General features: G+C 44.9%; 1 protein-coding gene across 30 annotated transcripts in view; it reads right to left on the bottom strand.

The window, feature by feature from the left end:
* The window catches only part of APBB2 (amyloid beta precursor protein binding family B member 2), a 159324-nt gene that overhangs the window by 119362 nt on the left and 25199 nt on the right, over positions 1 to 14763 (bottom strand). Inside the window, exon 1 of one of the 30 annotated variants that reach the window (XM_072037667.1) lies at positions 9718 to 9736. The exons of 24 other annotated variants lie outside the window; for them this stretch is intronic. The gene's annotated coding sequence lies outside the window, so the exon portion shown is untranslated. Of the gene's footprint in view, positions 1 to 929; positions 1584 to 9717; positions 9737 to 14763 lie in introns of those variants that run through there. 5 more of the 30 variants (XM_072037686.1, XM_072037670.1, XM_072037669.1 and 2 more) reach the window with 5 other exon arrangements.

Here is a 14763-nt window from a genome sequence, read left to right as displayed (position 1 = left end):
GAGCTTTCTGCGTATTGATCTTCAGGCTAAACTGTGACAAAGATGCCAAGTATTATGAAATAAAAAATTAAAAAGAAGCTGCTCTACAACAAGAAAAAAAAAAAGGCATGTAATATATAAAGCTAATTGAGCTGATGTACTAATGCAGAAGTCTGAGGAAGGCTCCCGTAAAACAACTGGAGTTTAGCCACTAATTTCACAGAACCCAGACAGATTTCGCAGAATCTATGTGAGGTCTTGCCAGAACTGAAAAATCAGATTTGAAATCCTGTTGGGTTAGGAATATTTTCCCCTCAGCCATGGCACCTCCAAGAGGTACTCTGGTGGATTCAGAGACAAGTGCAGGATCGCACCTTTAGGAAGAAAGTCCCTGGCCACAGCAGCACCGAGACTTAAGAGAGGTGGCTGTAAGTCAAAACATCACAACTCTGTACCAGACACTTAAAAAAAACAAACCCTAAAGCTGCCAGGAAACACTATGAGAATGAGCAGCCTCAGCTGAAGCCCTCAGCAGCCAGGAGGAAGAGCTCCATTGTTCGCAGTTTACCCAACGAGGAAGCTGGCTGTGCTCAGCATTCCTACAACAGAGCCAGTGGCTCCAAGACTTCCTTCTGAAAGCAAGGATATGTGTGTGTGCAGGACTACAAACGTACGTACAGATATGTGCATGGACCTGCACAAACATTTTAGATGCCTGCAAGGACAACCAACTTTGAATCTTCACGTAAAAATCAACTTACTCCTACAGTCAGTAAAGACAGGGGAAGTTAGAATAGCTTTTAAGTTTATGCTCAGCTTACTATGTGCATAAATAAAAGCTGGAAATACGCTGGAATAATTCTGCCTACTTCACGTAGGCAGAATTTAAATGGAATAAAGAGTGCCGGACCCAGCAATGTGAACTCTGAGTACGACCGTGCGGTGCTCACCTCAGCTTCAGGGATCGTTTCACAGACCTTCAGCTGCACAAAGTGAACGCTGCTGTTCCACAGCCAGCCAAGTCAAATGCTTCACGCCATGGTAGGGTTTCACATCCACGCTGATTTAAGCCACCTGTCCCTCCCAGCAGCAGCTGGCCTTTGGAGCAGCTCAGCTGTCTCACCGCAGTGACACCGCCAGAAGGATGCTGGCTGCGGCTGCTTCCAGTCCAAGCACCACCACCCCCAGCCTGCCCGCCCCTGTGCTCTTCCCCTCTTGCTGGCAATCCCTCTCCGCTCTCCAGGCAGGAGATTTCAAAGCAATGCGTTGTCCAGAGTTGGGCTGTGGTGATGGTTTCTGGTGGGGACAGAGCAGGCAGTGCAGGAATCCAATAGTTTCTTAAGGGTCAACCTCCTGACTTGTGCTGGCTCCAGGGCTCCCATGATGGGTCAGATCCGTGCTGGGCAAGACCAAAAGCTCTCCTCTTCTCTTAGGGGTTAGTTTTCAGCTGGGTCATCAAACCACTCAGCTTGTACAGGAGGCCATGAGGGTGCAAGGGACAAGGAGCAGGTGTGCTGTAGCAGCATGAAGAACAGGGACAGCCCTCACCAGCTGCTGTTGGTAACAGCCGTAACGCTGACTGAAGCGATGTGAAACCGTGCCCGTAATCTTTCACCACGCCTTTAAACCTTACTGAAAGATGTCAGACCTAACGCCGGGGACAGGCCAAGAGCAGCATCAGCACAGTGACTCAGATGACACACGTAACCTCACCACCGCGCCTGACTCACATCCTGGCCAACTGCGCTTCCATCATTCATTAGTGCTTTAATGAACTGCAGCGGGGATTCTCACTGCAGCCTTCCCCGAAGCTCACGGGAACACACAGAGGGGCTCGAATAAATACCAGACAGCGTTCAGAGAAAGGCAGTGAGGAACCTGACCTAACTTCAGCACAGCAGAATGGGTCCTTGTCCTCTGAAGGTCCAGACGGAGGACACAGCAGCTGCCACAGACAGCCCTGCTCACACGGGAAGGGTGACCCCAACATCTGCCTAAGCAAAAGAGCAAAAGCCCTCCAAAAGAAACTAGCATGCATAGCCCGTGGTAACAAGCTGCAAAGAAGCATTTGTTAGAGAGAGACCTTATGTCAGAAGCATCAGCTGGGCAGTGCCCAGAAGTCCTGCGGTCTTCAGCAGGTGCAGGAGGTGGAGTGCAGCAGGCAGCAATGGGGTTTCACTTAGAGAAGCATAACAGGAGTCCCTGTACACTGGATACCTGGTCAGAAAAATGCTTACCTGGCAAAGAGGTGACAGTGCTACTGCAAGTTGAATAGCTGATGCAACAGTCACTACAGTATTAGAGTCAAAACGTAGATAAAGTTGATGAAGGCACCAACACTGCAGTTCAAAGACAGCCAAAGATTAAAAAAACATAACAGAGACCAGGGAGTTCTGCATCCCTTCCTGAGGGAATTAAAAAGCACTACTGGCAGAGGGATTTTCCATCACACTGATTTAAGCATGGTCCCAAATCAGCGCAGAGTGCTTTGGTACAAGCCAGAGGAGGAACCTCTTTGCAGCAGCAATTAGCAGACAAAACCTGTGCCTAGTGAAACCAGTGGGTTCTGCCTGTTGCTTCCACCACTAACACCAGTGGTTTGTTACATTTCTTTTCAATTCTGTGTACACCAGCTATCAAATCTTTAGAGAAGTCAATGCACTAAATAGATAAAAACCCCACAACACACCCTACATATAATACACCGAGATAGATGTGTGTTTAAAAACCTGGTTTGAGAGAACACCTTCATGTTCTCAGGACGTTCCTGCCAGGAGCCATCTGCCACCTGCCCCCTGGGGTGCTACTGACCATCCTTCTAATTAATCCTGCTTCTGCCTCTGCTTCTAACTTCAAAATAGAATATTAAAAGAAATAAAATATCGAGCCTATTTCCAGTTAGAAAATAATCCATAACTACTCCAGGACAAGCACTCTGCTCTACGATTAAACCTTAAGCCTCAGCTGAGGACATGGCAGCCCACCTCACATCTAATGTAGGTCAGCCACAGCAGCTTGCCTCAGGCTGAAGAAGCACTTGCAGAGCAGACAGACCAAAAACCAGAAGCAGCAGCAGCTTCTCTTCCCACTTCTGTGAAAGAAATCCACAATGAAAAGAACAGTTAAAAAAAAAAAAAAAAAAAACAAAACAACACACACCACACAAGCACTTGCCTTCTTTTTCACGAGCAGGTTTGTAATGCCCCAAAAACGTAACTGGGCTAATTCTGTGAATCCTGACAGCTAGGAAAGGAAGTGACTCTGCTTTGTGTAAGCCAAGCTAAGATTTCTATTTTGATGGCTTAAATAAAACAGGCCCCAGGAGAGGAAATAAATATGAAGTGAGTCATCTGGCACGTTACCTCTGTTGCAGGTGAGGCAGAGAGCAGCACTCCCATCTCTGCACGCAGTAGCGGATGAAGTGCCCAGACAAAAGCACGCCTTGCCAGGGTAGCAAGAGAAGATATCATTGAGAAATGACCCAAAATATCTTTCTTCAGTAATTTTGGGGCAGATTATTGCTGACTTTGCAATAGTCTAGAAGACTTCTGAAGGGATACCTTTTAAAGAAAGTGACATTCCTGGTTTTCTTCAAGTTGGGCTGTTCTCCGCAGTTCCTCCGAAGTTCACTCCCAGCCAGCTCATTTGCCAGACGTGACGCCAGGCACTCTCACTGGCCAAGGCTGCAGTTTTCTAGCCTTTTTGAGCCCCAGTGCCATTCAACAAGTTATAAGCCAAAGTATTCTTATACTGTAGGTAGTCTAGCCACCGGCAACCCATGTATTAATCACTTTGTTAGGGTCAAAAACAAAGGGGAAAAAAACACAAGAAACTGTAGGTCATTCAACGGGAAAATAAGAATTAGAATTCACAGAGGACTAAAAATCATGCCATCTAATTCTGTTATTTTCTGTCACTGCTGCCAATTACCATAGATATTATAGATATTCTGCACTGCTGACATGGGGGCTCGCTGCCACAGTCACAGACTAGACTGTATGTTGTGCTGCATCTTCCAAGAACCATGGATATAAAGTAAAACACAAGGCTAAATCTCAGTACAAAACCTGTTTCAAAGCTTGTTCTTGGAGAGTTTAACCTACACTGAAACAGGAGGCATCTGCTCAGAAACGCAGTGCATCGGCATGCTTTTTCCAAACACGACATGTTTCCTCTCCAGCTATGAGGTCTGGTTTGAAATGTCAACTAGAAATTTTGTCATCTACGGTTTTTCATTAAGAAGGTACAACTGTTACTTGGAAATTAACAAATTGCACAAAACACAACTGATTGTGACATCTATCCCAACATAGAAAAAGCCCCTCTCTTCCTGATGAAGATATGAAGCACCAGAAAAAATTAAGATACTCTATTGCCTTTGTGTATTTACAACAAATGCAGCTCCTTTGCAAATAACTGTTGAAGATGAAACATGGTTTCAGTGGGGAAACATGGGAACAATGGTTACAGTCGGGGAAAAAAGACAGAGAGCTACTACAGAGGTTTTAAAACAATTGAATTTATTTCACCTGAGAGCAGGAAAAAATCAAACTCTTCTTTTGCACTTAAAATTTGTTTCTAAAGGCTCCATGTTTTCTTCACAGATGCAGTTTAGCAGCAATTATACATTTCCTTTAATCTCCCCAAACAAAGGGAGGACATGGTAATTCCAGCACGCCTCAGCCTTCCTGAAGCTGAACTGCTCTCAAGTACAGTGGGAGGTAAATAACAACCATGCAGCTGTGCTCCTACTAGTTAGCTGCAACTGCTGGATACTTACAGGCACCTAAACTTCTTCTTGGATCCAGCTGAACTAGTACCACTTCAAGAGATTTCTTTAAATATTAGGTCAATGAAATATGGTAACTGAGGCCAAACACAAAGCGAGAGCTCAGAACTGTAAGACCAAGGATTTTCTTTCACTATTAACAGTGAGAGTAGCCTTGTACAAGCTGTTCACGCTTGCTGTAAAATGGGCAAGAAGCCTACTAAAACACACAGCCACCACAAATAGCACCTGTGGCTTCTTGACAGATGTGATAAGACAATCTGTAAGAGATAACAGCTAAGATCCTTTAAATAACTCTTTTTGACACTGCTTAGGGACCCTCCATTTAGATTTGCCCTGTGCATAAGAAACAGAATTGAGTTCTCTCCACAATTTTCCACACAGAGGACAACAGCAGGGTACAACAAAGCGATAACCAAGCAAATGGGACATGGCACGAGCCACAGAAAAACGAAGGCACCTACTGCTCACAAGCAAGAAAGCCTCAGCAGGCAGTCAGAGGAGCCGCAGACCGACAACTCTCGCACCAAACCCCTGCAAGATCAGAAGCATCTTCAGGACTTCAGCCAGACCTGCCCACAAGGCAGGGAAGCTGAGCCAAGCGCCTGCTGTCACCTCCCCCTGTAATGCGACTTGCTGCCTAGAAATGCACAGCTTCTGGTGCTCTTAACCCCTAACTTACAGGACGAGATAAGCTGCTGGAAGCCTGCATGACATCTCCAGATCCACTGATAAAAGATAACACACAAGTAGATATCATTAGTAAACATAAGCTACACATTTTTTGTTCTTATGGTTTCCTTCATTTCAGGTTCAGGTAAGGCATTTTATACAAAAAAAAAAAGCTATATAAAGATTGTTTTGTTTTATTATGAAGCCCTAATTAGTGTGTAATTTATGTGCAGTTTTACTTGTATCCCTTGGAAAGTTAGGAGGTAATAAATTTGGCTCCATTTGAGTGGAGCACAAAGCTTCCATTAATTTTACTCACAGCAAACCCAGGCTCCTATAAGTGGTAGCAACAAGAGCAGCTCTTCTCAAGCGACCCATTTAGCTACTGGAACGACCGGTAACAACAATAAACTGGAGACTGAGCAAAACTGCAGGCTGAGGAGTAACACGTACCACAGCCCATGACTGAAGAGTGTCAGAAGCTTCCACCTTCCTTACAGGGCACGTGTTTCAAGAAACTGCTGCACCAGATCATTACTGTGAGCACTGCAATCGACAGAAGCCATTCCCAGCAGCCAGACCTCTGAGGATGGGGCAGTTTGATCCTCAAATCCTTACTGGGTTATGCTCAAGCTGTGGGCAAACACAGCAAGTTAGCTCAACTTCTTGCTTTAGGTCCGGAAAAATTGCTGAATCCTGATCAATTCTTAAGACGTCAAGAATCACAACCTTCCCTCAGCAATTCCAGGAAGCGATGCGCAGCGTCCTACAGGATATAACCAGGGCCTTTCAGGACAACATCTGCAAGAACTAAATAAAACCACAAAGATGCATTTACTTTGACCATCTGAAAAACCTGTACAGCACTGCTGCAGTTGCACAAAAGTCTTACAGCTGCGAGAGCTGGCTGCAGAAGTGCTGTCAAATGCAGTGCTTGATTTAGAGCTGATAGCAGCCACAGCACTGCACAGCACAAAGGCTTACACACACGCCTGGCCCTTGCATTAAAGAAGCTTTGATTCTCAAAGTCCATCCACGTTTTGCAACACTTTCTTTTCTGGCAGATTTCTGCAGTAACAAGTACATATTTGATGTCTGCAACACTCAGGGCCGGTCTGGTACCAAAGGTCCTTGAGCTGGTGGTGGTGGGAGAGAACTGCTGCAATTTACAGTGACTGAGGGAATGGCTCCGTGCAATCAGCATGGTGGTAATCAGCGTGTATTTGTCTTCTCTGACAAAGTAAACAGCTTCAGTGAAAAAGGCTCGATAGCCACTTTGCTGCTGGGGAGGGGGTTAGGTGCACAGAGCGGATTTCTCTTCCTGACAGGGACGCAGGCAGGAGGCACTGAAGGAAAACCCAGCCGCTCTGGGTACCTCTGGGAATCCACACCAGCGGCACAGGCGTGAAACACAGCAGGGCTACCAGCCAGCCAGCAGCACAGATCACAAGCAGCAGCAATACGCTGCAAGACACTAAGGATTCAAGGGCAAAAAGCTTCCTTTTTACCTACTGCAAAGCGTACGAGACGAGCATCCATTGCATTTCAATGTCTTTATTCAATTCCAACTGTCAGGAGCCCTGACAGACCATCCCTCCAGCATCCCAAGAAACTCGTGATATTTCTGAAAAAATAAAATCCAATGCACCCCAAACCTGACGCAGCTGTGCCCAGTGAAAGAAATGTACGAGCTCCAGTACCCATTTCATTGCACAGGGTCCTACACAGGGAAATAAGCCACCAGAACCCCAGGGAAACAGAGGGAGTAGGACAAACCCTGATGGTGTGTTTAATTCCTAGTGTTGAATCAAAAAAAAAGTGCCAGTGCTGGCAGAAACAAGGAGGCAGGGCCACATCACACAACGTGCACAGGGAAATAAGAATAAATAAATAAAATAAGGATAGCCCCTTTCAGCAGCAACCTACCAGCTTCGCTATAACATTAGTTTTCCTCCCACACAAAGGTATTTGGCTAAAAGGATGTTCTTAATTCTGTGAGAACTCCTTTCCCAGAGAGCCTTCTGTACCAATATGCACTCACCCTCCCTCCCTTGTAATTAAAGTTGCAGCAATTCAGTGGAAGCCCTTATTTCTGCAGCGCTCAGAACTGCACGGCTTGCACAACCACGTGCACTTCTTACAACCAAGTGGCTGCAAAGTTCAGTGATTGCACGTAAGGCTCCAATTTATAATAATTAAAAAAGAAACAAATACAGGAAAAAAACAGTATTGTTTCTCTGAAGGCAGCACAACTCCACCTCCCCATTCCTCAGCATCATGTTAAGTCAGTTCTGTTTCTCATGGACACAGCTCATGAGTTTTGGAGGCAGAGCTTACATTGACCTCCCTCCTTTCATTTAAGTCAGAAGCTGGGGACTTAAAACATTCATCTTTGTTCTCCAGCCTTTGGCTTAGCACTTCTGCACTGTTTTGCAAATCTCAGTTCCTTTCAAGAGAGAAACAGGCAGAGCCCCTGACCTCAGAAACATTTGATCTTAGATAACTGAAGAAGAAACTGAAAAATAAATAGTAAATGTATTAAATATTAAATGTTAAATTCCTTTATTGTGAGGAGGGAAAGAAAAATCGCCACTAGCTACACGCAGACCAACAAACGCCACGTGCAGGCCTTAAGTAAAAAAAAATAAAAAAATAGTAGTTTATAGTTGAAATTATTTCAAATGCAATTAAGCATATTTCAAGCAAGATTTATATTAGTTCATGAGTGCTAGCCTGTGATTAGTTGGCAGCGTTATATCTAAATTCAACTTTTTTTTATCGTGTTAATCTTTAATGAGAACTGCCTTCAATTTTGATGACTTAGTGGAGGAAAAGAAGTGCAACCCCATATTAGCACAGATCTAAGGAAAGAAGTGCTTAGCTCAATTCTACCATCTACTATTTTTTGCAAGCATTTGAAAACGCAGCCACTAGGCAACTACTGTAACAGCTGCTAGATATACTGAGCTGGCTGTTTTAGAGAGCAGCACAAGAAAAAAAAAAGTGTAATTGTAGATCAATTAAAAAAACACAGCGGAGTTCAGATCAGCTTCTTTCTCATCACAGAGGTTGGGTAAAATTGCAAGTGGAACAACTATTTCTCTTGCAGAATGTCAAGAAGGTGGACTCAAAACACCAACAATTGCATCCTATTAAAAAAAATATGTCCCCCGATCCGTTTGCCCTCAAAAAGCAAGGATCTCAGCCCTGTGACTTATGCCTACAGGGCTGACAATCTTCAAGGGGAGAGCACAGTGCAGGCATCAGGATAAATACAAGAGCCAGTTTTTGGCCTTACCTGAGCCTTTGAAGCACCCTGAAGCCTCTGGAACAGTAAAACAGGATCAGAAAGGGAAGAAAATGTTTTGAAGGAAGAGCGATGGAAAAAGCATTCAGACAAAGCACAGCCAAAGTGAATTTTGAAGCCTGCTGAAATCCTGCTCAATATTAAACCTTCCCAGCGTCAAGTTATAAAACAAATGTAGAAAAATTAGTCATCATCTCCCATTTGTCCTTATGCAATATCATCCCCCTCATTAGAAAGGTGCCTGCTTTTCTGGACCACAGGACAAATGCAGCAAAACTGGAAAAAACAAACAAACAAACACCCTGCAAAAGCCTCGGCCCTCCCCAGACAAGAAGTCCCAACCACTTCATCCAGACAGAGTTGCTAGGGCAAGGTGATGAGCACAAGCTGCAAAAAGAAAAAAAAAAAAAAAAGGAATTCCAGAAAGCATCAATACTCTGCCAGTCCAGAATTACTGCCTGGTTTTCTCCAAACCTATGCCAGGGTGTTAAGTAGCAATGGAAGCATCAACACCCAAAGAAGCACTGCACAGAATTATCCGACCTAACACCTGAACCTGATGTAGACCTAGAGCTGTAATTTGTTTTAATTAGAGATGACTGGTAAAGCTAATTAGGAAGCTTTCAAGAGCACAGCATCTTAGGAATACCTCCACACTGCTCAGAGAGCAGCAAGAAGCTGTATCAGCTCCAATTTTTCTATATATATATATAAAAAAAAAAAAAGCCACATTTGCCCATCCATCATATGGTGCAGATGCTTTTTGGACTCCCAGCTGTGTGCTGGTGTAAGGGCACAGCTCAGTTATCTAGCTCTGCAAATCAGTAAATTTCCATTTTGCTTTTCAGATCCAATTTTTAATTATCAGGAGGGTAAAAAAAATCCTCCACTTTGTAAAAATGCAAAACATTTTTATTCCTGTTACAAAGCCAAAAACAACACCAGATGGAAACTCATTTAAAATTCTTACATGCTTAGCTGCCTTTCTACAAGGAGGTTCCTACTACCAGCCAGACAGCCCTAGGAAAAAAAGAAAAAAAAAATCAATGGAATATGAAAGTGATTTACATGATATCAGATGACTGGAAGCAGATGAAGACTGCTGAAATCAGTGGCTGCTTTCAGAAAACGCCTTCATATTTACTTTGATAACAATGAAAAGTGATGAGAATACCACGCTGCCACAGGTAGATGGACAGGATTTGCTCTTGCAGCAAATCTCCTCGCAGCACTTCTGAGCACACAGCAGTTCCCACCAGAGGAGACATGCACCACACGTGTTCCTCGGGGCAGGGGGAAAACCTGGCGCAGCTCTCCTCTCCTAACAATGCTGGGTCACAAGCCAGCGTGTCTGAGATCAGACCAGCCTAAGGAGTGCCATGCCACTAGCAGAGCACAAAGCAGCCCGAATCCAAATCCAGCTCCCCCCTTTTTCCCCTCTGGAGCTGTACAACGAGTGCTGTGAGAGCAGGGAAGGGTCTGAGAGGTGCCCAAAAAAGCAGGCACTTCCAGGCTTCTTATATCCTGAATTTCTAGCTGCAATTTTAAGCTCCTCTGCATGTCACCAGGTCTCATTTCCCACTGGAACCACAGGACCAGCTCTGTGACTCGTTCACAATCCACACAATCTTGAGTGCTTTGCAACTCTATAAAAGAGCACAAAGCATCCTTTCTGGTCTCTTTTATCACTGCTAATCTCTACAGCAAACTGATATGAAAATCAGTAACAGAAAAGTTTTCTAATATTGAAAATACTTTGCAAACAGTGTTAGCGCAGCATTTCTACAGCACTTCTATTCTGAATACATGCAATGGCCCTTACCTGATCCACTCCTACAGAAATCTGAGCAGTGGCATGTCTTTTTAAGAAAGTGAGATCTGTTGAAGTGCTATATTTACACTATTTGCAAAGCACTCTTTATTTAGATTTCTATGGTAACTGGTGAGAGGACTGCAGTTTGTATTTCGAATGTTTTCATTCCCCATGGTCTGAAACAGTAGAATCACTAAAAAAAAAAAGAAAGAGTTGTAAAGTAATAAGAAAAGACTTGACTTAAATAGAGCCAAGTCTCTACTGAACCATGAGTTCTCAATTGTATTGTAGAACAATGATGTTCTCCAACACAGTAACAGCATACTCATGTAAGTTACCCTGTTCAGTGAGACTTACTACAAGAACTAGAGCCAGGTATGCATTACACACCAAGCAAAATGCATAAGAATTGCATTTCTGCTTTGACATCATCTCACCTATTTGTTGAAATACAGCTTTTGCAGAGGAAACAGGCACAACCTTGTTCTCCCGTAAGGGATCAGGGACTGGATACGCTGTGGGGAACCAGTACCTGCTGCAGGAGTACCGCTACCATCACGGGAAGCACTGTTCATTATTAAACACCGCTAATTAATCTGAGAAGAGCTGCAACAGGGTGCTGCTGCTAGGAACACTGCAGCTCCAGAACAGCCTTTGGCTAGGCTGGCTCCCTTGCAGCTCCTGCCTCCTGTAAGCACCACAGGCCTGCAGGGAGCATCTCCAACTATTGAAGTCTAATACACTAAGATATACGTTACACATCCTTTTCCAAAGAGGACACCAGCCCCAGGCACTAACTAGTCTTTAGCCTCAAATACCAGAGACTAAGTTCCCAAACTATCAGAGAAGTTATTTCAGAGTCAACTGCAGCTGGTTTTTATAGGCTATTTCTCTCCCACTTTCCCCCCTGCAGCTACTCTCCCCATGGCCTTTAGTCTGCTAGAGGCTGTACAAAACCCATTCCCCCTGGGAGGCCACAAGCAAGCCTGCAGCAGGATGAGTTTTGCCCAGCACATTGAGTCAAGCTTCTGGGAATTTTGATTCCTCCTTAGGCTACAGGCTATTTTTAACAGGGAGAGAGGAAATCCTCCCCCTTTCTGCTGCAAGCTTTGTAATACATTCACAATTCCCAAGTGAAACTAAACAGGACCTTGAGAACTACCCAAGTCCAGCAAGAATACTTGACCGTTTACCTCGTAGCAAGACAGCCCTAAAGCAACCAGAGGAAAGCAAACCCTGAGCATAGCACAGCGCGAACCCCACAGCACCACATTCCCCTGCTCCATGCCCAGAGGCCGGATGGCGCAGAAGGCAGCCAAGGCAAACTTGCTCAGTCACACCTGAGGGCTGCTCTGTCTTTGAAGTCATCTTTTTCCATGCCAGCTCAAACTATTCACCACAGGACACAAGCCCTCTGCCACATAAGCTTGATCGACACAGGACCAGCCTGGATGGGCTGCGGGGAGACAAGCAGCCCCAAGATGGCAAGGGAGCTGCCTGAGGTACCTCAGGCTCAACCACGCAAAACACCCTGGAGCTCTGAGAGCCTGAAGTTTTCAGCAACTCAGGCGATTCACAGAGCCAAGAAAAATCAAGCAGTGAGAGACCTGGGAAGGTATTCACTAGCAGGGCCCCATCAATGGGGACCATTTTGCCCCGTTCCTCCTGGGGCCTGCAAGCACCAGCCGCCCACTTCCTCCCACCGATTCCCACCCCAAAACGGCACCGTCTGAGCGGGGACAAAGGCACGCTGTGTTACCTCACCGCTGGATGTGGAGAGCATGAAACGGCAATACTGGGAAACTGTCCAAAAAAATAAGGGAAACGGGAGTTCTGTGGAACAGAAAACACTTGCAAAGCACCAGGTTTCTGTGGGCTGTCGAGGCCAGTGAATGAGCACTCAGTTTTGCTAAAATGCTTACTTCAGACTTGTAAAGAGTAACATTACACAGTAGAATAATTTCTTTAAATAAGAGCTTGTGAGATACAGCAAGACTGGAATATGTTCTGTCCAAGTATAGCAACCTTAATCCAGCAGTAAGCAGCAGATGGGTCTCCCAGGATCACAGCAGTAGAAAGGTCACCATCACTACTAACACAACAGGATCTCCCTGCTTTTAGCTCTTCCTCTGGTCTTCACAGTGTGCTTCACTAACTGGAAGGTACAAATGTCAGTGAAGTGACTTTAGCAGTCCACCATCATATACATAAAAAGGAAAAAGCACTCCGTTTCTGTCCAGACACTCACAAGCCAACCTGCTGTTGCACGAAATATTGTAGTGTGATAAACCTATGCAAGGACATAGGCTTTTTAACACAAGAGATGATGGTAAAAAAGGGGAGATGATGATTCCCTTCCACATTTTACAGCACAGAAAGCTCTCCATAAGATGAAAGATTGCACGTGCATAGCAAAAGAGTGGCCAGCTGTCACCCTGCCCATCTCAAGCAGTTACGCCAGCCTGGTACTTAGCTCTTTACGCCACGGGAGTTACTCTGAAAGAAATGCTGTCAGCTGCAAAATGCTTAGATGAGCATCACAAGTCCTGTCGTCTTCTTCCTCGGCTCTTGTTCAAAGCGGCTGTAAAAGAACTAAGTCCTTTAAAAACAAATCCCTTTCCACTTTTCAGTTTGCAGCATACTTTAGCTAGCTTCTTCATTTGTTTGGCTTGATTGTGCCAATGGTCCTCTCTTTGCTCCAACAACTTAATTCCTGAACCGCTCAGAACTCCTCCTAACACGGAGTTAACGTCACTGCTAACCAGTGGCTCAGAGTATTTAGAAACCACTTGGACACACCGAAAATCCCTGCACAGTTCAAACTGCTCCACATCAAAAAATGCCCCCCAAGCCCCTCAGAAAATATCTCTAGCTTACAACTGCAATGAAAGGAGAGCACATGTACACGCACTTCAGCTGTCCCAGCTAACAAACGTCAAGTTGCTTTACGTGAAAAAAAGATAAAGCCAATTTTAATCAACCACAGAAAACCCAGGCTGAGACCTTAAAAATGAATAAATAAATATCTGTGCATGAACAGGGCTATTCACGAGGAACACCAACCAATGTTTTGGTGCATTGTTCTCCACTAGGGGTTTGGATGCAGAGGTTGTAGTGGTCCCTCTGTGCTTCTGCTGGCCTTGCAAACGATGCAAGCCAGCTGTAAGCAGTGTGAAGGCACTAGAGCCATACATTTGCATTACAGGAATTTAGATTCTTCTAACATCTGAGATAATGTTTGAAATGTAGCAGCAGGTCCAGAATCCACCACACGGCCTGATGCTCTGCAGGGAAACAAACCACATTCAGACAATTCTCAGAAGCATTTCATAAGCCACATACCTCGGGTGCCCAGCTTCTTCACAGCACAAGCAGGAACAGGGAGTCTTCCTTGCTTCCCAGCACCAACCTGAACAGTCAGGCTCCGTTTTGTACTATCAGATAAGAACCAACTTTTGGAAAGTTAAAGAGTCTGACAGCTAATCAAGGAAATTCACCCTGGGGAACTGAACACTTAGCTTCTCCAGAAGCTGTGAAACACGTCCAGTTGCTCCCAGCACAGAAGTCTAACCTGGCAGCAGCCCGCAGTGCAAAGGCTGTAGCCTAACGCTCGCAGCTTGCCCACAAGGCATCTCCACCACAAGCACCAGCTTACGCTGCTATGAACAACGCTGTAAAATCTCAACCTAATAGAAAGAAAAGTACCCCTGCAAACTGCCAAGAAGAGACATACATGTCAAACCTTAAAAAGGTATGAGTAAATGCTCTTGTAGACATGGCTTTCACTGACCAGTGACAAGACCGAAGAGCGAGGAACACAGCAGGGGGGTTCTCTGAGTTCACAGGGCTACCACCAAAAATGCAAAAAGGCCTCCAGAAAACCCCTGCTTAGACCTAGCCAGAAAGGCATACCACACAAGCACTGTTGTTCCACTAACAAAGCAGCCTTTGGGGTGGTTTTGTTTATGCACCGATTAAGCTGTTAAAAGCATTCAAAGGTACCCCACCTATACAAGAGTGCATTCCTCAGGGTATGCAGAAACAAAAAAAGCCCTCTTTCACTGGAGGTCTCTAAAACTGTAACAGAGAACAGATTGTTCCCTAACATCTTTCACATCGTCCTGTTGGTTTTTCTAAAACTACAACACGCAGTTGAGGAGACTCAGCTTCCTCCTCACCTTAATCCTTTAGATTCAATGAATA

This window comes from Anas platyrhynchos, chromosome 4 (assembly GCF_047663525.1).
Source record: "Anas platyrhynchos isolate ZD024472 breed Pekin duck chromosome 4, IASCAAS_PekinDuck_T2T, whole genome shotgun sequence".
In the NCBI taxonomy this organism is placed as follows: Eukaryota; Metazoa; Chordata; class Aves; order Anseriformes; family Anatidae; genus Anas; species Anas platyrhynchos.
This window is presented reverse-complemented; position numbering and strand designations above follow the sequence as displayed.